Below are 21,055 nucleotides of genomic sequence, written 5' to 3'. Positions count from 1 at the left end.
TTATAATTAAGAATTAGTTTTTCCCCCCAGAATGTGACCCTAAATGAGTGTCTTGCATTTCAGCACTGATGAGTGCACCATCCCATGTGCACATATATACATATCTATTACTATACATGCAGAAACATTATTTACCACCAGCATGAACAGTGCAGTTCTTCCCAAGAGACTTTCTTCCTCTGAGACAGGAGAACCCTCTGCAGCATGTAATTCTGTTCTTTCAGCCTGACAATATAATTACGTTTCATAGTCCTTCCCTGATAAATGTAATTATGTTAACTTTCCGATACAGATAAGTTATGCAGCAGGAGGCACCGGACCTCATGGGATCCATTCATTCAGAGATCATTCTGAATAACCGGATCGTAATGTGTGGGTCCAAGTTTGCAATGAGTACACTAATATTCAACAGAAGTTCAACAAGAACTTTGATTTGATTGTCATGACAATAAAAAAAACTTTGAAACAGCTTCAATATATCTCCCAACTGTTCCGTTTTAAGAAGGATAGTCTCAATTTGACGGGGTTTCCCCACCATCCTGCATATAAGAACTTTTATCCCGATTTGGGGATAAGTCCCACCAAGTGATGCAACTTCAATACAGCAGCAGGTGCGCAGCATCAAAGGAGTGTTTTTAGTTTTTAAGAAAGGGGGTGGGGCCGAACTGGAAAAAATTCGGAACCAAATCAACTGTAAGCAAGGCCAACACAAAAGTGGGGTTAAAATACATATACGCCAGCAGTTTGAAGGGGGGGTAGCACATTGACTCTGCCTACCTGTACCCAAAACTTTAGGTTGTCCCAGCTATTGGCTGGGCAGGCCCTTAACCAGGGGCGAACGGAGGATTGTCGGGACCCAAAAAAAAAAACCACCCCCCGCGAGCGCTGTCCTATACAGCAGCCGCGGCGCTGTCTAAGAAGCGTCCGCGGCGGTGCTGTATAGGACAGTGCAGCTATAGCGGCCACTTAGTTAGCGCAGGGGGGGGGGGTTTCTGGAGACTCAGAAACCCCCCCTTCGTGCGCCACTGTTAACCCCGAGAATAGGTTCCACCATCTCAATGCCCTCTGTACCTCTGCTTTTGGGCGGTGATGGCTTTCAAACATAAAAAAAACACATAGTTTTAAATCTAACTATTATGAAGACCGGCCTGATCCTAATTTGTGTTACTGTGTAACCCTATTACCACCTTATATTTTAAATGCACTTTAACAAATCATCAAAATAATTCTGCAAGCATTCGTTTCTGCATGATAGCAGACCCACGTTAACATTGCTGAATAGATCGGAGAAAATCAGTGAAGCAGTTTTATGTTTCCACATTTTAGCTCAGCTCATGCCAGGTACTTCAAAACCGCAAACACTGACGATTTTATGTAGACCTTAATACACTGTTTGCCAATATTTCAATTACTCAATCCGTCAGCTTCAGAGAATTTGTTATTATTTTAACTGCTCAAACACAAACACTACACATAGGTTTCCTTCCAACACACTCCGTGATAAACGCTGTAACAATTCACCCTTCTTAGTCAAGAGGCTAAATTAGGAAATAGCTCCCACTGCCAATTATAATAAATCAAAGAGGCAGTATGTAATAATGAGTAAACTATATTACCCAGGAGCATGTGATACATATTACTGTGCAACGTTATAAATGATAGGATATTGGAGTTCGGCCTCTCTTTGTGATTACGCTCCTGTCCCAAGAAGCAGCTGACGCTGGCGTAGTGGTGAGTACATACCAAGCTGCTGTGATAACTATATGACATACATTGTGCAGAGCTGGATTTTGTTGAGTGAGTAAAAAAATGTATATAGTGTAAAAACAAACCCATCATAGTCTAGAAGAAATAGTGCTACACCTTTACAATCTAACAATCGGGGGTAATTATTACTGTATGTGTTGTCATTATTTAATAATGTTCATTTTTCTTAACCCATTGAGTGCCGGAGGACATACCGTAGCTTGTTCTCCATTCTAGACAGAATTAATATGGGCAGAGGAGAAATTCAACTCCCATTTGTTATAGGACCCTATCTGTGCGGAGTTTATATGTTCTCCCTGTTTTTGAGTGGGTTTCCTCTAGTGGCTACTGTCTCCCCCAGCAGTCCAAAAACACACTGAGGGGTATATTTACTAAACTGCAAGTTTTAAAAAAAAATAAAAAATGGAGATGTTGCCTATAGCAACCAATCAGATTCTAGCTGTCATTTTGTAGAATGCAATAAATAATTGACAGCTGGAATCTGATTGGTTGCCATAGGCAACATCTCCACTTTTTCAAACCCGCAGCTTAGTAAATCTAGCCCTGAGAGTATAACTGGCTGGGATAATATTGACCCTAGAGTGCATGCATTTGTGTAGTAGAGAACTAGTGAATGATTGAACATTCTCTGTAAATCACTGAGTAATATATTGGCACTACATAATTATAGGTTGCTGATTTTATATATATATATATATATATATATATATATATATATATATAAAATCATGGGCGCTTTAAAATGTTACAATAAATTAGTGTGCTGGCTGTGTCCAATGATGTGGATTTGGTCTCTTCTTAATGTATATCACCTGAATTTTTAATACCCCCCCTGCAGCATTTTATGGTGGCTATTTACTAACCCTGTATCAAGGGTATGTGAAAAAGTTAGACAACCTTTGCACTTAATATCAGCAATTGGTGTGTAGTGAGTGATGTGGAAATCCATTCTGAAAAGTTATCCAATATTTTTCTCACCTAAACACAAACGCTTCTCAATAACATGGTTTTCTAGCAGCAAAACTTTTATTTCTTATGCAATGAGGGGACTGGGTTAAGGGGAGATATCAGTGGGAGGCTCATTATACGCTTTTTCTGCTCAACCCACCTCACTGGCTCCTTGCCTGGAACAGGTGAGATCCAGAGAAAACACGGTATACAAGAGCCAGGACAGCTGGAGATAAACAGATTTACGGCTGAGAATCATAAGGTGTCATATTCTGTTATTTTCACTTAATTTCTGTATCTACTTCCATCCTAATTTATATGCACTTATGTTGTACTTTCCAAAACTGGTGCTCTTGTGATTACATCTTTCAGGCACAGAAAATAAAGTATATAAAATAATAAACTCTTGCAGACTGCAGATTTCTATAATTTAGTTCCACTGAATCACTGAGTCTGAATAAGTCATGCCTATCAAATTCAACCCTTTACATTCAAACGTCTAAACTTTGTGGGAGAGAGCTGCAGTCTGTCCCCTCCCAAAATACAGTATGCTGCTTGTGGGAAATGTACTGTCATGTGAGTACACAGTGAGCAAAAGTGTAAAGGGGTAACATGGTAATACAGGCAATTTTTGGATCTGTTTTTGATTGGTAATACAGATGAGTAATATGGAGACATCTTGCATGTTAATATAGGAATAAAAAATAAAATTTGTTGCTTTCTATGTTATTTTCCAAACAGAAATATCAACACAGATATAGGCTGTTCTAAATTAGCTATTTAAAGCCTAACTTCGCAAACAGAGCTGGCTATTTATTGATTCCGTCTAATGCCCCCAAGGAAATGCATTAAAAAGCTTTTGTTCCTGCTGTATTGGATTACGCCTGGGAAGTTTGAGAGCTGGTGAGGCTTGTTTTATATTATTAAACCACAATCACTTTATCTCCCTTGCCAGTACACACTTATGGACATTCCCACCAAGACTGGTCCGACTCTCCCACATCCATTCTAAAGTCCACCTGATACTATTCACGCTGGTACAGCCTTGCTGGAGTAGCAAGTAGCTGACTGGGAAAACAATGTGCTAATCATAATAACAGTACAGACTAATGCAGTGGTTCCCTGGGGTGCCGCAGAGAGGGGGGCCACGGCCAGGGCCTGTGGAAGCAAGGCCGGGGACTACTTGAATTTATTTTGCCTTAGTGGTGCCTTGAAAAAAATATGGAGACCCTAAGGGTGCCTCAAACTGAGAATGTTTGGGATCCTGGTCTAACAGTTTAGCTTTATTTCCATTCAGCGAATGTGCTTCAGGAATACATTAAGTGGCCATGAGAGGCTAACAGGGGGACCTTAGAGGTGTTATAGTTGTTAAGGAGTTAAAGAGGACCCATAACTATGGGTGGCATGGCTAACTGTTGATTTTAATCAAGTAGACACTCATTTAAGCTTTCTGCTACATTGGTACTTTTTCATGGTTTAATTACACTGATGCATTTAAGCCTATAAATTAGAGATGGTCACTGACCCCCGTGTTTTGGTTTTGGATTCGGTTTTGGATCTGGATTACCGTCGTGTTTTGGTTTTGGTTTTGGTTTTGCAAAACCGCCATTGCGTGTTTTGGTTTTGGTTTTGGTTTTGGTTTTGTTTGGTTTTGTTTTGCTATTTTGTTGGAAAATCCATGTTTTTGTGCCTAAAATAACCCAATTTAGTGCTCCAACTGTTTTAGAGATAAGTAATCTAATTGTTGAGGTAATAAATCATCCAAAAAAACAGTTTAATTCTTTGTTGGTAGGCCTTCATTTATTCTACACACAAAACAGATTGTCTTCCTCTCCATCTATGCATATTGGCAATGCAGCCATCGTCTTTGGATGTATATTACACCCTACACTTATACTTAAATATGTAAAGAAATGGAAAAAGACAGTTTGCTTTCTGTCTCTATAGGCCCCCCTCCACTTTTTAAAAAAAAAAAAAAAAATTCAGCCATTATAAACTGTACAATATTAATTGACATGGAGAAAGCCAGTTTGGTTTCTGTCTCTCTAGGCCCCCCTCCACTTGTATAAAATACTAATAAATTCTGCCGTTATAGACTGTACAATAAGAATTGAAATGGACAAAGGCAGTTTGGTATCTGTCTGCATCAGATCCTCTCTCCACTAGGAGTAAAATAGAAAACTATTCAGCCGTTATATAATCTAGAATATAAATAGAAATTGAGAAAGGCAATTTGGTATCTGTCTGCATCATAATCATCAACATCATCATTAGCGCCCTCGTCGCCTACACAAATCTCCCCCTCATCCTCTTCTAATTCCAAAGTGGCATCCTCAATTTGGGTATCACCGGCTACACTCGGGCTATTAAGGCACACATCAGCAGAATGCTCACGATTAGACATCCCACTGTTGGATGGACTCTCTACAGGGATTGTTGTCATTTGTGAATCAGAGCAAACATTCTCCTCTAATGCCTTACTGTTATCTTGCAGCTCGGCTTTGACGCGTAACAGTAGTTGTGCACCAATTGTAGGCTGGGTAACTTTTTGGGATCTGCCACTAATAGCCAAAGGTGAAGGCTTCATTCTCTCTTTGCCACTGCGTGTGTAGAATGGCATGCTTGCAATTTTTTTTTTATTGTCACTTAACTTTTGCTCAGTTACACTTCTTTTTCGCTTCAATACAGTAAAAAAATTTTTGTTTTTTGTTTTTTTGCACTAATTTGGAAACACTCTGTTGTTTGACATCGCCTTGGCCAGATGACGTACTGGGAACACTAACATCAGAACTGGTGACAGTACCTGGTTGCTCATTCTAATCATATGTGGACTGCTTTGAATCCATTCTGAGCGCAAACCACTGGGGACTGCTAAAAATTATTTAGTAGATTCTGCTGACAGTTATGACTTTTGACAGCCAGAAATATTAATGCACAATTAGGGAGGACACCCCAAAAGCACTGAGGAGTGCTAAAAATTATTTAGTAGATACTGCTGACAGAAATGACTTTTGACAGCCAGAAATGTTAATGCACAATTAGGGAGGACACCCCAAAAGCACTGAGGAGTGCTAAAAATTATTTAGTAGATACTGCTGACAGAAATGACTTTTGACAGACAGAAATATTAATGCACAATTAGGGAGGACACCCCAAAAGCACTGAGGAGTGCTAAAAATTATTTAGTAGATACTGCTGACAGATATGACTTTTGACAGCCAGCAATATTAATGCACAATTAGGGAGGACACCCCAAAAGCACTGAGGAGTGCTAAAAATTATTTAGTAGATACTGCTGACAGAAATGACTTTTGACAGCCAGAAATATTAATGCACAATTAGGGAGGACACCCCAAAAGCACTGAGGAGTGCTACAAATTATTTAGTAGATACTGCTGACAGAAATGACTTTTGACAGCCAGAAATATTAATGCACAATTAGGGAGGACACCCCAAAAGCACTGAGGAGTGCTAAAAATTATTTAGTAGATACTGCTGACAGAAATGACTTTTGACAGCCAGAAATATTAATGCACAATTAGGGAGGACACCCCAAAAGCACTGAGGAGTGCTAAAAATTATTTAGTAGATACTGCTGACAGAAATGACTTTTGACAGCCAGAAATATTAATGCACAATTAGGGAGGACACCCCAAAAGCACTGAGGAGTGCTAAAAATTATTTAGTAGATACTGCTGACAGATATGACTTTTGACAGCCAGAAATATTAATGCACAATTAGGGAGGACACCCCAAAAGCACTGAGGAGTGCTAAAAATTATTTAGTAGATACTGCTGACAGAAATGACTTTTGACAGCCAGAAATATTTATGCACAATTATGGGGGACACCCCAAAAGCGCTGGGGAGTGCCAAATATGAAGAAAAAATAATAAACCTCTATCCTCCTCTCTGCACTAGCGATTTTGGTTAGAGCAATTGCAAGAAAAATATTGTATTCTCTGTCCCTGCTCTAATTAGCCTATGACTACACCCTGCTCTCTCCCTCTGTCAAATGGCGATGGATTGCTGTGGAGGCGTGTATTTATAAAGTTGAAGTATCGCGAGAACCGAGCCCCGAGATCCGACGACGTCACAATGACGTTCGGCCTCGATTTGGATTCGGAATGGGCGGGAGAGTACCGAGCTGCTCAGCTCGGTACTCGGATACCCAAAGTTCGGGTGGGTTCGGTTCTCGGAGAACCGGACCCGCCCATCTCTACTATAAATGCACCTTCCATTAGAACTGGTCCTAGATTGGGCACAATGTGTCAGCCCACTGACCGATCACCTCTGAGGACAAATAAAGGTAATTTCACAGGGGAAAAGAGGTCCTATGGCCACCTGCTAAGCCAGGAGTGCAAAATGTCAAAGTGGGACTGTCTATGGTGATATGTAATGCCAACACTTCTCCTACTGTCTTCATGGCAAAACTGACAAATACTATAGACTTTTTTGTATCTTATAACTATGCACGTGGCTACAGATGTTTGTGACTGAGAGAAATGAATCTTACAATACTGTAGTAACATATCAAAGTAAGACTAAACAATGTATTTTCTACCTTTATAATTCATATAAGATTTTTTGTTTTGTCTTTTAATTCACACAGTATGGAATAAAGTGTGTTTGTTTTCAGACATTACAAATCTTACTAATGTAATCTGTTGTAGAACAAACTTTCCCAGTCTGTGTGTGAAAGTCTTTCAGAGGTTGTCGCAAGAACAGTAGATAAATCTGGAGTGTTGGAAAACTTTGAATTAGAACCCACTGATTATGTTCTCATGTTTATAAATCAAACATATTATGCTCTTTCAAGAATACTGGGTTAATTAATTAGCAGTCTCATTTTTGAAGCACATTAGGCCTTGACAGAGATCATCATTACTACAGGAATATTTATAGACTTAACGTGTTTCAGCTCACATTATAGAGATTCAATAAGAAGCATATTGTACAGATATTCTTACTCCATCTACAAGCAGTAACAAGATGCTCTCTGTGACTCAAACCCGGAGACCATTTAACTAGATAAATACCATCTCAAAAGAAAGACAGAAATGATTGTTACAAAAGCTTTATATACAGATTGAAGTGGTAGGTCTGAGGAATTACATGATTTGAAATTAACTTGAAAAGAATCTTCCTTAACTATAATGATATAAAAGGATCAAAAGAACAATATTCAGGAGAAAAAATAGAACATCTCAAATCAGTTAAGTTGGTGGTCCAAATTTGGTCTACATATGATAGTAGCAGTACGTTGATGGGATATATTAACTTCTTATAGAAGAAAACAAAGACTGTATGGCTTCATCTTAACTGATTACATATTTATAATATACACACTCTTATAAATAGTTACCTATAATTAATACTTATGAATGTAATACTGCACAAACAATGCATACAGTGTATATATATATATATATATATATATATATATATATATATTTATTTATTTTTTCACAAGATTGTTAGGGATATCATCTCCTGGGGTCAAATGGCTGCACTCAACACACTTCAGCCAGATAAATCACACCAGTCCATTTCTCCAGGCATTAAAATAAACAAACAGAAACAAAAGTCCTTGCCTATCCGGCTTCTAACTTAACACACAGGAACACCCTCTCTTCTGAGAAGGATCTTGTGTCCTACATATATACAAAATACGGAACTTACTGGTCACCATCTGCAGTGTCTCTCAGGAGGCATCCAACCTCCTCCCTAGGTCTGAGAGATTGAGACTGATCACACTGACATCCTTTTAAACACACCTTACAGGCAACCATTAATCAGTCTGCTGTCAGACTGGAAGATCAGAAGACCCAGGGTGGGCCTTATGAAAGGAGCCTACCCTCTTTCTCAATTCATACCCCAGGGATCCTTACCAACTTTTCCTATAGCTGAAGACAATCTCTGGGAAGTTTTTCCCAACCGCAAAAAAAATTCCCTGGGGCTTTAGAGCACATAAGACAAAAAAGCCTGGGACATATATATCTGGAATTTACCAATTTCTCAGTGCTTCTGTCACAATATATATAAATAAATACAGAAGTGTGAGTTAATTAATCATTGATTCAGACCAACTCAAGGGTTTTTTGTTGAGGGAGACCAAAATTTTAATTAACTAGCTGAAGTACCCGGCGTTGTCTGGGTTTAAATCTTCACATTATTAAGTTATCAATGAGTTGAATGTAGCTGTCAGCATTTTAAAAATAATTAGCAGCTAAGATGTCATCTAAATCCAACCAGTGGAAGGCCCTGAACAGGGTCCCAGTGCCAAAGTTCTGTCCAGTGTACACCAACGGGAGGTCCGACTGGGACACCAACCACCCCATTAGGCATCCCAGACCAATTGCCCACCTATGTGAATTTTTCACCCAAATCCATTTAGTGTAAGGCTCAGAACAGGCTCCCTGGGTCAAACTTCTGGCCAGTGTACAACAGGAGGTCTGACCAGGACCTCAACCCCCTAGTATGTCTTCTGGAATCCAATCTTACCACTCTGTGAAGTTTTCATCAAAATCCATCCAGTGGAAGCCTCAGAACAGGCTCCCCGGGTCAAAGTTCTGCCCAACATACAGCAAAGGGAGGTCTGACCGTGGCCCTAACCTCCCTAAAACCTGGCCAGGATTCAACTGGACCACCTCGGGTTGATTTCATCCCAATCGGTGCAGGGGTGTCCGAATGCATAACCAGACAGACAAACAAACCAATGATTTTTAAATATAAGATTAACTTTATATTTACTTAAATCCCTTGAAATGCCGATTTTCTTCACTTACAGTTGTGGTTAACATTATTGGCACACATGAATTTCGAGTACATCATGTACAATATCTTCTGAAAAAAATAGATGTAGTGAAAAAGTTTTTTCTTCGTCACATAACACATGTTTACCTTTTAATGTTGAAATCTGTTCTCAAGAATCCAGAATACACACATTACATCATAGCTCTTCGCTCTGTTTATCTGCTTGAAATAAATGTCTAGATGAGGAATGTTGACACTGCCTTGTGTGTTTTATCAGGACATACAATTAAATTCTTAGAATTAAACATTCACAAAACAAAATATCTGTTTCTTAATTTACTTGCTTTCAGCTTTAGGTGGAACACTGAGTTCTTTGTCCATTATCATCTAAATATTAGTCAGACTCACAACTCCATTGCTTACCATACATTTAAACTGCTTTAAGAGCCGTTTCAAAATATGCTCTGAGACTATAGTTAATACAAGATTATGGAAGAGCCCTCGGGCCTATTTGCTTCCAATTTGGCCTTGGCTACTACAACTTTTGGACCACCAACGTCATTAATTATAGCTTTTGCATTTTTCTCCTGAAATATTGCTCATTTGACACTTGACTTTGTCTTCTTTCTATGTGGCATTTTTCTACATTTTTATTTTTAATTACCTAAAATGCCCTTTCTTATATAAAGTTCACACATTTTATAGACTGACTTAGTGAATGTACTATCTTGACATTCACTCTCAAAGCCGACAAGAGGGAGTTTGGGCCCCAGTTCAGCAGTCCACCTTTATGGGCTGATGTGCAGGCTCTATACACTTATTCTAGGTGTCCAATACCACTGTGCATTGATGGGTAGCAAAACAAATAGACCTTGGTTGATGCTAGGATTCCTACCTGAACTAACCTGATGTTTTGTGGGGCTGGAGAATAGTAAATCCCTCTCTGTTTGAGATTGATGCGTGGTTGGAGGAGGGGACAGATTAATAGCCCCTTAGTGCTGAATGTTCTACCCATCCATCTGGTATCTAATCTACATGGAGATCTGAAAACAGGGGTTAGAGGGTGCTGTAGAAAACATGGTGTAGAACATGCTCTGGAGAGGAGGCTGGAGAGAAGGGGGGTGGAGAAAACAGGTGGGGAGGGGAGTGGATAGATGGGGGAGAGTAGAGAAAACAAGGGGAGAGGTGGTTAGATAAAATAAGGGATTAGTGTTACGAGCCGCGGCGGTACTCACAGCCGCCGCGGCTCGCTTCTCATGCGCCCCAGCGTCCCGGCCGTCACCTTGACGACTGGGACGTCATTTCCTCTTCCTGTCCGGCCGTTACCAGGGCAACGGCCAGACGCTAGTACACTAGCGCTGCGTCCCGGCGGTGCTGGTAGCCGGGCGCATGCGCATAGCAGGCAGCCTGTGGGCTGATTAGGCTTATTAACAGGCATTAGCCTGCAACTGTGTAGGTCAGGGGCAAGCCCTGATTGGCCCTGCTGGATACTAGTAAATTAGCCTGCAGGAGTGTGTTCAACTGCTGATTGGTCTGTGTCTGTACTTAAGGCAATGAGGTCTGCTGCCTCATTGCCGGTTATAGCTTCTGTGCTCCAGTCTGCTGACCTGCTTGTTCCAGTCCCTGTATCCTGTATCTACGTTTGACTTCCCGTGTATGACCCTTGGCTTCGTATTGGACTTCGCTTGTGTTTCCTGTGACCCTGATCCTTGGCTTGTTTACCCGTTCTGCTACTTTGCCTGTGACCTCTGACCTCAGCTTGTTCATCATTACTGTTACCTGCTGCCAGCCTTTGACCTCTGCGTGGACCTGACTCTTCTTGCCTGGGTTCTCCCCAGCCGGTACACACTTCACGACCCTCTGTCAGTCTGCAGCCCAGTCTGTCCCCACCATCAGGGGCTCCAGTGAACACCTGACTGGCAGAGTAGACTCCGGGTTGTGTTGTGCCGGCTGGAGGGGTTCCTAACATTATAACCGGCCCACTCACGGAGACAAGATTAGGATGGATGCAAGTGGATCCACACCGTCTCCGGCACAAACCCTAGCAGGCCATGTTGAGTCTTTGTATCAGATGATGCAGGGATTGGCTGAGCGTATGTCTGTTCAAGAAGAAGCCACAAAAGCTTCACAATCTCCTCCAGATCCCATCTGTGAGCCCAAAATGAATTTACCGGATCGGTTCTCCGGAAATAGAACCTTGTTTCGGAACTTCAGGGAGAGCTGCAAGCTCTATTTTCGGATGAGACCCCGCTCCTCCGGTTCAGAGCAGCAACGAGTTGGGATTATTATTTCCCTTCTACAGGGTGACCCCCAGTCCTGGGCGTTTTCTTTGCCACAGACCAGTCCGGCCATGCAGTCCGTAGACTCCTTCTTTGAGGCATTGGGTTTACTGTATGATGACCCGGATCGAGTGGCCTCCGCGGAAGCTCACCTACGGTCCTTGAAACAAGGCAGACGGTCGGCAGAAGAATACTGCGCGGAATTCCGTAGATGGTCACCTGACAGTGGATGGAACGACCCTGCCTTACGTAGTCAGTTCCGTGTTGGCCTATCTGAACAGATTAAAGATTCGCTGGTGCAATACCCGTCTCCTAGCTCTCTGGATGATCTGATGCACCTCTCCATTAAAATTGACAGGAGATATAAAGAGCGGAAAACTGAAAAGGAAACGTCATCACCTCCATCCGCCTTCGTTCCTATCTCCCAGGATGGTGAGGAACCAATGCAATTGGGAGCATACCGTCTTTCCTCTGAGGAGAGAGACAGGAGACGGTCACAAGGCTTATGTTTATATTGTGGCGCAAGAGGCCACTTCTCCCGTTCTTGCCCAAACAAGTCGGGAAACGAGCATGCCTAAGGAACGAGGGGAGAGTTCACTTAGGTCTACAAATTGTCTCCCAGAAAAATGCACTATTGGTCCCTGCACAGCTCACGTTCAGTGCTCGTTCTACGAAACTATCAGCCTTCATTGACAGTGGAGCTGCTGGCAACTTCCTTGACATCGAGTTTGCCCGCTCTGCTGGTATTCCGCGGATTAAACTCCAATCTGCCATTACGGTATGTCACGGGCACTAGGAGTCTTTACCCAGGGATCACCAGATGGTAGGCTTACCAGAGCAATGTAGATGGTAATAGGGTACTCTGGTAGCTGGGTGATCACGGAACATGAAATGATGGCTGATGAGATGCTCAGGAAAGTCTATGACTAGCAACACTGGTAATAAGGAGGTAATAATACACAAGGAACTGTATGGACAAGGGCACGTGAAGGTAGTCAGTGGTCTGCGATAGCAAGTTGTACCACCACTATAGTGAGGAGGAATGTCCAACAGAAACAAGGAGGTGATGAGGGTCAGCGGTCTGCGGATAGCAAGTTGTACCGCTGTCTGAGTGAAGGAATGGAATCCAAGTGGAGGTATCCGGGTAGTCAGTGGTCTGCGGTAGCAAGTTGTACCACTGCTATGTGAGAGGATAATGGAACAGGTGATACCGGAAACAGGGATCAGTGGTCTGACATCAGCAAGTTGTACCACTGAATATATATGTGAGGAGGTGCACGGGGAGAGACTGCAACACAGGATATACACAGGCACCTTATACACGATCACAGTAATATGCACAATATATATATATATATAAATGACTGAGCAGGTCTGCAATCTAGAAAGTCTCTTGAAGTAGTCCAGCACAATGATAACACAGTCAATGATGGCAATAGACTCAGCGGATAGCAGACTCCAGAGAGAACCAAACACAGTCCAGCAAGATATGCAATACACAGCACAGTCAATGGGAAGTATGCATACCGTGGTTCAGAAGTAGGCAGTCAGATAGGAATGCAGCGGTACCTGAGCGGCAGGAGGCCGACTGGATGAGAAGTCCCTGGATAGGTGAGGCAGCGGTCTAGTAGGTGCAGCGCACAGGTGAGTAGACCAACAGGGACACGAATCCACAGGAATCAGCAACACGTGGAACTGGACTCATAGGGGACCCAGGAGAATGGAGATGATCCAGCAGAGGGTAGTAGATGAGATACAAATCCAATGCTGACAGGAGGGTAGAGACCAGTGGAACACGTGAAGGCGTGGAGAGCGGATCAACAGGAGATGGACGATAGCGCTGACCACGGCAGCAGGACTCAGCGGCACACGGAGGTAACCAGTAGCAACCAAAGGTACCAACAGCGATGGGACACAGGAGTGCAGCGCAGACCAGGAGCTGTTGATCACGAAGTGTAGCAGATGGCAATGAAAGCAGCAGTCTCGAGGAAAACACAGAAGAGCTGAGATAAGTCTGCAGTGCACAGGGCAGCGGATAGGAATCAGCTAACAGTCACGATGATGAACACAGGCGAGTTGCAAGCAGGAGACTGTAGTGCACGGAGGCAGCGGATAGGAATCAGCTAGCAGTCACGATGATGAACACAGGCGAGTTGCAAGCAGGAGACTGTAGTGCACGGAGGCAGCGGATAGGAATCAGCAAACAGTCACATTGATATATAATAACGTTGAAGTGGTTTAGAAGGCTGTAGTGCACGGAGGCAGCGGATAGGAATCAGCAAACAGTCACAATGATATATAATAGCGTTGAAGTGGTTTAGAAGACTGTAGTGCGCGGAGGCAGCGGATAGGAATCAGCAAACAGTCACAATGATATATAATAGCGTTGAAGTGGTTTAGAAGACTGTAGTGCACGGAGGCAGCGGATAGGAATCAGCAAACAGTCACGATGATACAGTTGATGGTAGAAGTGGTATGGAAACCACCGTAGTAGAAGTGGTTTGGAAACCACAGGATAGAAGTGGTTTGGAAACCACAGGAATCAGCAGCGCTGAAAACACGAGGAATACAGGAACACCTTCAGAGACTCATGGGAAATGAGACTCCAAGATCAGGCAACGTGGTGTTGACCACAGGTGCTTAATATAGGGAGTGTTGCCTGATCTGCCAATTGAGTTAAAGGGACATACACTGAAGTATAGGAAAGGGCTGCGCATGCGCAGACCCTCAGGATGGAGGACGGCCACGGTTCCTAAATGTCCGGGAAGAAGCACTCACGGTCCGGTGAGTGACAGTACCCCCCTTTTAAAGGTGGGCACAGAACGCCTGGAACCGGGCTTGTCCGGATTTTTGGAATAAAACTTCTTCAAAAGGGCAGGAGCATTAAGATCTTCAGCTTTGATCCAAGAGCGCTCCTCAGGACCAAAGCCCTTCCAATGAACGAGGAAGTGGAGGACTCCTCGCGAAATTTTTGCGTCTAGTACCTCAGTAATCTCGAAATCCTCCTCCTGATGGACTTGAACTGGCTGCGGAGCTGAGGGAGGAGTTGAGAAACGGTTGATAATAAGAGGTTTGAGCAAGGATACATGGAAGGCATTAGAAATCCGAAGATTCTTAGGAAGAAGGAGTTTCACACATACTGGATTGATTACTTGAATGATCCTATATGGACCAATAAAACGAGGGGCGAATTTCATGGATGGAACCTTCAAACGAATATTTTTAGTGGATAACCAGACACGATCTCCAATTTTTAGTGGTGGAATAGCCCGCCTCTTCTTATCAGCGAAAGATTTATATTTGACAGATGTCTTCTTTAAACAGGTTTTGACCTGAGACCAGATATTTTTAAAGGTCTGACAAACAGTTTCCACCGCAGGAACTTGGGTGGGCGGGAGGGCAGGAAATTCCGGAAAAGACGGATGGTGACCGTAGACCACAAAAAATGGAGTTTTGGATGATGACTCATGATACATGTTGTTATGGGCGAACTCAGCCCAAGGGAGTAGCTCTACCCAGTTGTCTTGATTGGCTGATGAAAATATTCTTATAAAAGTCTCAAGATCTTGATTGACACGTTCGGTTTGTCCATTGGATTGCGGATGGTAAGAAGATGAGAGTGCTAATCGTATGCCCAAGGTTTTACAAAGGGCTCGCCAGAATCTGGAAACGAATTGTACTCCTCTATCAGACACAATCTCAGACGGACATCCATGGATACGGAAGATCTCTTTAATGAAATGTTCAGCCAGGATAGACGAGGAAGGCAAACCAGACAGAGGGATGAAATGAGCCATCTTCGAAAATCTGTCCACTACCACCCAAATAGTGTTATGGTTCTTACTAGGTGGTAAGTCAGTAACGAAGTCCATACTAATATGGGTCCATGGTTTGGACGGAATGGGTAGTGGTCGCAGCAACCCTGCTGGAGTTCTGCGGGAGGATTTGAATTGCGAACATAATTCACAGGAAGCAATGAACTCTTTGACGTCTCTCCTCATTGAAGGCCACCAGTAGCTTCGAGAGAGGATCTCAAAGGTCTTGTGTTCACCGGCGTGTCCAGAAAAACGAGAGGCATGGAACCACGAAAGGATTTTCCTCCTTAGAATAGGAGGCACGAGGGTCTTCCCAAATGGTAGCGTTCTGGTGGATGAAGCAGCCAGTGAGATACATTTGGGGTCTAGAATGGTATGGTTGGAAACCTCTTCTATATCAGAGGACGTAACAAAGGCTCTAGATAAAGCATCAGCTTTTTTGTTCTTGGCAGCTGGTTTGAAGGTAATTATTAATTCAAAACGGGAAAAGAAAAGAGACCATCTTGCTTGACGAGGGTTCAAGCATTGGGCAGACTGGAGATATGACAAGTTCTTATGATCCGTGAAGATCGTCACCGGATGGCGAGCTCCCTCCAATAAGTATCTCCATTCCTCTAATGCGGCTTTGATAGCCAGTAATTCCTTGTCCCCGATGGTATAATTCTTCTCTGCGGGTAGGAGACCCCGAGAATAGAAGGCACAAGGATGGAATTTTTGCTGTTCCGAGCGTTGGGAGAGAATAGCTCCTAAGCCCACATTAGAGGCATCTACTTCTAAAAAGAAGGGGAGTGTCACATCAGGCTGTCGAAGGATTGGAGCCGAAGAGAAGGACTCTTTTAATGTTTGAAAGGCTTGAATAGCCTCAGTTGACCATTGCTTAGGGTTAGCCCCTTTTCGAGTCAGGGCCACAATAGGAGATGCAATGGAAGAAAAGTCTTGAATGAAGCGTCTATAGTAATTGGCAAAACCTAAAAAACGCTGGATAGCACGAAGAGTAGTTGGCTGGGGCCAATGTAGTACAGCATTCACCTTGTCTGGATCCATCTTTAGGCCAACTCCGGAAACTATATACCCCAAGAATGGAATCTGGGGTAATTCGAATGAACATTTTTCTAATTTACAGAACAATGAATTTTTCCGTAGCCTGGAGAGGACTTCTGCCACATGTTGGTGGTGAGAAGGCAGGTCCTGTGAAAAAATCAATATGTCGTCCAGGTAGACGACGACACATACATATAATAAGTCCCGAAAAATCTCATTGATGAAGCCTTGAAAAACAGCGGGGGCATTACACAGCCCGAAAGGCATTACCAGATATTCGTAATGCCCGTCTCTGGTGTTAAACGCTGTCTTCCATTCGTCACCGGAACGGATTCTGATTAAATTGTAGGCACCACGAAGATCCAACTTAGTAAAAATACGGGCTCCCTTGATGCGATCAAATAGCTCAGTGATCAGCGGAATGGGATACCGATTCTTGATAGTAATGGCATTGAGTCCACGAAAATCTATACAAGGGCGTAATGATCCATCCTTCTTTTTGACAAAGAAGAACCCAGCTCCAGCGGGCGAGGTGGAAGGTCGAATGAACCCACGCTGGAGGTTCTCCTGTATATACTCAGATGTAGCTTGAGTTTCAGGTAACGAGAGTGGATAGACCCGGCCCCTGGGAGGAGTCTTGCCAGGAAGAAGGTCAATCGGACAATCCCAAGAACGATGAGGAGGAAGACGTTCAGACTGAGCTTTATCAAAAACATCGGTAAATGAAGCATATTGAGGAGGGAGTCCCGGTGAAATAGATGAGATGGAAGATTGCTGTACCTTGAGAGGAATGACTTGGGAAAGGCAATGATGGTGACATTCAGACCCCCAAGACGTGACTTGAGGGGTGCGCCAGTCAATCTGGGGAGAGTGACACTGAAGCCATGGAAGGCCTAGGACAATCGGACTTGTCGTAACAGGAAGAATTAAAAACGATATTTCTTCATGATGCAGAGCACCAATCCGAAGAGTTACTGGAGACGTACTCTGGGTGATGAGACCGTTGATGAGACGTGATCCATCGATAGCCGTCACAGTAATGGGTGTTTTTAAGGTAATCACTGGTAGAGACCATTGATTTATTAATGATTTGGAAATAAAATTTTCTGCTGCTCCGGAATCAATCAATGCCTGTGACTCAAAGGTTTTGGTAGCAAAGGAAATTGTCACATCAAAAGCGCAGACTTTAGATTTCATAGAAGATGGAGAGGACTCCAGGGACCCTAACTTCACCTCTCCAGAACTAGTTAGGGCCTGGCATTTCCCGATCTCTTAGGGCAGGAGCTGAGGACATGAGTGGAATCAGCACAATAGATGCAGAGTCTATTCTTGACTCTTCGTTTCCTCTCCTCAGAAGATAACTTGGAACATCCTATCTCCATGGGAATCACAGCGGGTGACACTGGACGAAATTGAGGGTTAGAACGAAGAGGTGCTTTAGCAGAAGTCGTTTTCTCAGCCTCTCTTTCACGAAATCTCATATCAACACGATGGCATAGAGAGATCAAATCTTCAAGTGACGAAGGAAGCTCCTGAGTAGTCAGTGCATCTTTAATTTTATCGGAGAGCCCCTGCCAGAAGGCGGCAACTAGGGCTTCAGTGTTCCACTGAAGTTCAGAGGCTAAGATCCTAAATTGAATGACGTACTGGCCTACTGTATGAGATCCTTGTCGCAGACGGAGGATGCTGGAAGCAGCGGAGGTCACACGACCTGGTTCATCGAACACACTTCGGAATGTAGAAATGAATTTGGCACTATCTTGTAATATTGGATCGTTCCTTTCCCACAGAGGGGAGGCCCAAGCCAGGGCTTGTCCTGAAAACAAAGAGATAAGATAGGCCACTCTGGAACGATGGGTAGAAAAATTTTGAGGTTGGAGCTCAAAATGGACTGAACATTGGTTAAGGAAACCCCTACAAGTTTTGGGGTCTCCATCGTACTTTAACGGAGTAGGCAGGTGAAGCGTGGAAGCTGTAGACACCTGGGATGGCAATGGGGAAACGGAGGAAAGCACAGGAGCTTCAGTAGTAGCTGTCACAGTCTGTCCAGATGTTCCTTGGGAGGTTAATGACTGATAACACTGAAGTAACAGCTGTTGGCGGGCATCCTGTTGCTCCACACGGCTAACCAGATGTTGCAGCATCTCTTTGGCGGTAGGTTCCGCATCTGGGTCTGTCATGGCCTGATCTTACTGTCACGGGCACTAGGAGTCTTTACCCAGGGATCACCAGATGGTAGGCTTACCAGAGCAATGTAGATGGTAATAGGGTACTCTGGTAGCTGGGTGATCACGGAACATGAAATGATGGCTGATGAGATGCTCAGGAAAGTCTATGACTAGCAACACTGGTAATAAGGAGGTAATAATACACAAGGAACTGTATGGACAAGGGCACGTGAAGGTAGTCAGTGGTCTGCGATAGCAAGTTGTACCACCACTATAGTGAGGAGGAATGTCCAACAGAAACAAGGAGGTGATGAGGGTCAGCGGTCTGCGGATAGCAAGTTGTACCGCTGTCTGAGTGAAGGAATGGAATCCAAGTGGAGGTATCCGGGTAGTCAGTGGTCTGCGGTAGCAAGTTGTACCACTGCTATGTGAGAGGATAATGGAACAGGTGATACCGGTGACAGGGATCAGTGGTCTGACATCAGCAAGTTGTACCACTGAATATATATGTGAGGAGGTGCACGGGGAGAGACTGCAACACAGGATATACACAGGCACCTTATACACGATCACAGTAATATGCACAATATATATATATATATAAATGACTGAGCAGGTCTGCAATCTAGAAAGTCTCTTGAAGTAGTCCAGCACAATGATAACACAGTCAATGATGGCAATAGACTCAGCGGATAGCAGACTCCAGAGAGAACCAAACACAGCCCAGCAAGATATGCAATACACAGCACAGTCAATGGGAAGTATGCATACCGTGGTTCAGAAGTAGGCAGTCAGATAGGAATGCAGCGGTACCTGAGCGGCAGGAGGCCGACTGGATGAGAAGTCCCTGGATAGGTGAGGCAGCGGTCTAGTAGGTGCAGCGCACAGGTGAGTAGACCAACAGGGACACGAATCCACAGGAATCAGCAACACGTGGAACTGGACTCATAGGGGACCCAGGAGAATGGAGATGATCCAGCAGAGGGTAGTAGATGAGATACAAATCCAATGCTGACAGGAGGGTAGAGACCAGTGAAACACGTGAAGGCGTGGAGAGCGGATCAACAGGAGATGGACGATAGCGCTGACCACGGCAGCAGGACTCAGCGGCACACGGAGGTAACCAGTAGCAACCAAAGGTACCAACAGCGATGGGACACAGGAGTGCAGCGCAGACCAGGAGCTGTTGATCACGAAGTGTAGCAGATGGCAATGAAAGCAGCAGTCTCGAGGAAAACACAGAAGAGCTGAGATAAGTCTGCAGTGCACAGGGCGGCGGATAGGAATCAGCTAACAGTCACGATGATGAACACAGGCGAGTTGCAAGCAGGAGACTGTAGTGCACGGAGGCAGCGGATAGGAATCAGCTAGCAGTCACGATGATGAACACAGGCGAGTTGCAAGCAGGAGACTGTAGTGCACGGAGGCAGCGGATAGGAATCAGCAAACAGACTTGATGAGGAGCAGGTGAGTGAAGTAAAAGCTGGAGTGCACGGAGGCAGCGGATAGCAATGAGCAAACAGTCACATTGATATATAATAACGTTGAAGTGGTTTAGAAGGCTGTAGTGCACGGAGGCAGCGGATAGGAATCAGCAAACAGTCACAATGATATATAATAGCGTTGAAGTGGTTTAGAAGACTGTAGTGCGCGGAGGCAGCGGATAGGAATCAGCAAACAGTCACAATGATATATAATAGCGTTGAAGTGGTTTAGAAGACTGTAGTGCACGGAGGCAGCGGATAGGAATCAGCAAACAGTCACGATGATACAGTTGATGGTAGAAGTGGTATGGAAACCACCGTAGTAGAAGTGGTTTGGAAACCACAGGATAGAAGTGGTTTGGAAACCACAGGAATCAGCAGCGCTGAATACACGAGGAATACAGGAACACCTTCAGAGACTCATGGGAAATGAGACTCCAAGATCAGGCAACGTGGTGTTGACCACAGGTGCTTAATATAGGGAGTGTTGCCTGATCTGCCAATTGAGTTAAAGGGACATACACTGAAGTATAGGAAAGGGCTGCGCATGCGCAGACCCTCAGGATGGAGGACGGCCACGGTTCCTAAATGTCCGGGAAGAAGCACTCACGGTCCGGTGAGTGACACGGTATGTGGCTTAGATGGTAGTCCGTTGCCAGGCGGCAAGATTACTTGGGAGACCCCACCATTACAGTTGAACATTGGCGCTCTCCATTCGGAATCCATAGTCTTACGTCTTATCGAATGTCCTTCGGTTCCTTTAATTCTGGGCCACCCTTGGCTATTCTGCCATAACCC

General features: G+C 43.9%; 1 protein-coding gene across 3 annotated transcripts in view; it reads left to right on the top strand.

The window, feature by feature from the left end:
• The first annotated feature begins 1,549 nt into the window (after positions 1–1,549).
• The window catches only part of SLC2A9 (solute carrier family 2 member 9), a 326,349-nt gene continuing 306,843 nt past the window's right edge, over positions 1,550–21,055 (top strand). For 2 of the 3 annotated variants that reach the window (XM_075194663.1, XM_075194664.1), the window contains exon 1: positions 1,550–1,731. The gene's annotated coding sequence lies outside the window, so the exon portion shown is untranslated. The remainder of the gene's footprint in view (positions 1,732–21,055) is intronic. The other variant, XM_075194662.1, reaches the window with a different exon arrangement.

This window comes from Mixophyes fleayi, chromosome 1 (genome assembly GCF_038048845.1).
Source record: "Mixophyes fleayi isolate aMixFle1 chromosome 1, aMixFle1.hap1, whole genome shotgun sequence".
Classification (NCBI taxonomy): domain Eukaryota; kingdom Metazoa; phylum Chordata; class Amphibia; order Anura; family Limnodynastidae; genus Mixophyes; species Mixophyes fleayi.
This window is presented reverse-complemented; position numbering and strand designations above follow the sequence as displayed.